The sequence below is a fragment of the Montipora foliosa genome, unplaced genomic scaffold (genome assembly GCF_036669935.1).
Source record: "Montipora foliosa isolate CH-2021 unplaced genomic scaffold, ASM3666993v2 scaffold_437, whole genome shotgun sequence".
Taxonomy (NCBI): domain Eukaryota; kingdom Metazoa; phylum Cnidaria; class Anthozoa; order Scleractinia; family Acroporidae; genus Montipora; species Montipora foliosa.
The window spans coordinates 66,436-70,000 of NW_027179742.1; the positions used below are offsets into that span (position 1 = coordinate 66,436).

The 3,565-nt window shown below is 38.5% G+C and overlaps 1 pseudogene; it reads left to right on the top strand.

Annotated features, from left to right (window-relative positions):
- The first annotated feature begins 762 nt into the window (after positions 1–762).
- LOC137988986 (uncharacterized) lies at positions 763–2,941 on the top strand (annotated as a pseudogene).
- The last annotated feature ends 624 nt before the right edge of the window (positions 2,942–3,565 follow it).

The following is a 3,565-nucleotide window of genomic DNA, read 5'->3' on the forward strand; positions in this document are numbered from 1 at the left end:
AGGGGACTGGAAAAGAGTGAGTCGCCATGGGAACCAATTTCTTCACAGTCGTAGGTATGTTGCCTTCAGAACTATCAGCTCACCAAGTTTCAATGGTCTCTGTTGCAAATTGACCGAGATAGCTCTATTTATATTCTTGATGTTCTATTGGGTTGGGTGAATGACGTCATCAGCCTTCTCATTTGCATATTTAACACATTTTTCAAACTTAAATATCTCTGGAACCAATGCAGATATTTCCAAACGGTAAACAGCGTTTTTAATGTTTCATGGTACTCTATGTGATAAACCAAAAAACTCAAGGGATAAAAATTTGATCACAGTAGCACTTTAAGTGATTACGGAAAGAATCTAGAAAAGAATGTGAAATCTCGATATTTGGCGAAAATATCAGTGGTAAAGATCTATCCAGCTACGCTAATTGGTGTCAACTTGGATCCAGAATGTCTACCGCCGATAGAGGCCACAGATCTCCTTAGTTACCTGGTAATGGATACCAGCTTCTATACAAAGGAGCAATTCAAAGCCTTCAAAAGGATGGAAGCTTACAACCAAATGGTTTTCAGGTTTTATCACTAGTGTTCAAGGCAAAGTCATCTGCGATAAGTTTGTGGTGATCGGGAAGGTGCGACATTCACAGCGCATGAATGAACCTCCTCTTCCAGTTTGGATTATTACAAGTAAAGAAGGTACTATAATATCAGCACATTGCTTAGGCCACGTCCAAGTGCTACAACCGCCCAACCAACTTCTCTTAACAACATGACAATGCCTACTCCTGGTGTCCTGCCAAATTGTTCTTCTGCTGTCCCATCCAAGACTGAAATGGAAACACTGTTTGCAAAACTCAATGAATGTGCGATCAAACCTGTAGCTTTAAGCTTAGTTCAACCATATTGTGAACAATTCATCCTCAAGAGCCGAGATATACCCACTATCTGTGACTTATTTCATCCCTCTTACCTCGATCTGACATATCCAGAACTTTTAAGAAAGTGTGCTGAAATTTCTTTGACTCTCTCTGATGCAGAGATAAAATTAATTGAAAAGGACACCCGGACACAGGCTAGAGGAACAGCATTTTTTAGGCATAGGGCAGGGCGCATTGGTGCTTCGTCAAGTTGGGCAGCATCTCACACTAATCCTGCCATGCCATCACAATCGTTAATCAAGTCAATGTGTTATCCACATTTGTTCAAGGTCAACAGCAAAGCCATCATCCACGGTCGCCGAAATGAAGCTCCTGCAATTGATGCATATGCAAAAGTCATGTCAAAGACTCACAGAGACTTTAAAGTTGAACACTGTGGGATGGTAATTGATAAACATCATCCTTGGATACATGCTACTCCAGATGCCATGACCTCTTGTTCATGTTGTGGTGATGGCTGCTGTGAAGTTAAGTGCCCATACAGCATTGAAAACGGTAATTTTGAAGCTTATGTTGGAAAGAAGGACTCCTGCCTAGAAAAAGTTAATAACACATTCAGGCTGAAAAGAAATCATCAGTACTACTATCAAGTACAACAACAGCTGTTTGTTACTGGCCATAAGTATTGTGACTTTGTTATGTGTTCATTTCTTAACAACAAACAACCAGTGCTTTTCATAGAGAGAATTTACCAGGACCCCTACCATTGGGATTGTGTTCTTCCCAAGCTTACCAAGTTTTGGAGAACTTGTATACTACCAGAAGTTCTTGGCCGATGGTATACAAGAAAGCATGATATTGCTGCCCCTCCACCAATAAGCACTCCTGGTCCGAGTATTTGCTACTGCAGGAAGCCCAGAAATGAAATGATTGTGAGTTGTGAAAACCCCAAATGTCCATTCACAGAATTTCACTGTTTGGAAATATCTGGTCCCCTTCCAAAACTACGGTACTGTCCAAGTTGCAAGCTGCTCCCTCAATGCAAGAAATTGAAAAAGGCCCCCCAAAAAACCTTACAGAACCTGGATGAAGCATTGAAATATGACAGCATATGCATCTGCAAAGCCAAACCAAAGGTGGGGGAAAAGCTTCTAAAGTGTCATAGCACCAACTGCCAAAAAGGGAAATTTTTTTCATTTACAATGTCTGCAGTACAAGAGAATGCCAAACAACAACAAGACTACATGGGTTTGCAGTGACTGTAAAGTCAACTTGGCTTCTCCTACCACTTGTTCTTCTTTGAATGCCACTACAAGTAGCAGTTTTCATGATTTAAGCTCTGTATCAGTGAATCATAACAGTGCTACAACAGCATTTACATCAAGAATTGACATTAATTCCCCTACCACTTGTTCTTCTAGATGTACAACTAACATGGCAACTGACAATAAACCTTGCTTGTCTGATGATGGTCAAGACAGTACTGATGAATTTGAAAGTGATGATGATGACATTGTATTAACCTTTGTAGGCAAAGGAGAATCAGACAGGGTGGGTTTTTTTGGAAATCTTGATGCCAATGATCATGATACAATTCTATCACCGACAGGCTGGCTAGACTGTAAAGTTATACATCAGTGTCAGATTTATGTACAGAAAGTAAACCGTTTAATTGAAGGATTTCAAAGACCAACGCTTGGTCCAGTAAGGAACTTTTCAGTAATGACAAGTGAATTTGTTCAAATCTTACACACGGGAAGATCACACTGGGTGTGTGTAAGTTCCATTAACTGTCCAGCAGGAATGGTCAATTTGTATGGCAGTCTGTTTAATGAAATTATTGAAAATGAAGTGGAGGAGCAAGTAAAGAGTCTGTTTGGTGGTATAACCAATGTCCCAGTTCAGCAGCAACTGAATGGAAGTGACTGTGGGGTTTTTGCAGTTGCATTTGCAACATGTCTTGTTTACGGTTCTAATCCCCAGGACTTCATGTTTCATATACCACAGATGAGACCACATTTACTTGAGTGCCTGAAAGCTGGTGAAATGAGACTTTTCCCACATTTTTGATATTTACTTTAAAATGACTACTGCTGAAACAGAAATTACAGTCTATAACTTTATTTCTATTTTAAACCACTACAAAATACAGTTTGGATAAAATAATGAGTAATAATTTAGTATTATATTTATAATGTTTAGTTCGGAGCTAAGGGAAAACAACTTTTCTCTTTAGTTTATTTAGATTTCTTGGCTTGTGAGGAAATGGTCTTTTTGCTGCTGCCAATCTAAACTAATTAGCGGACTGACTGCATTGAAAAACCCATTTCACAAGTAGTGTAGCCATATTTAGTAGCTTTATATCTGAATAAATGCAACTCCACAGTGGAAAGCTACAGCCTCATGCAAATTTTACAGCCTTAGTAATTTTTTTCTTTGCCAATATTTCTTTATTTGGCAGCATGTAGTCCTGTTATAACATGTTACAGAATAAATTGGTAACTTATGATTGTAAAAACATTAAGATGGATGTCATTGCAAAGTTATTATTGTTTAACATATAATAAGTGAAATAACAAATACAGTAGAAGGACAAGCGAAAAAACTGTATCAGTAATTGAAATACTATCATAATGAAAACTCATGGGAATAGGCAAAAAAAGTTGCCTTCTCAGTGTCACAACACACATCTTT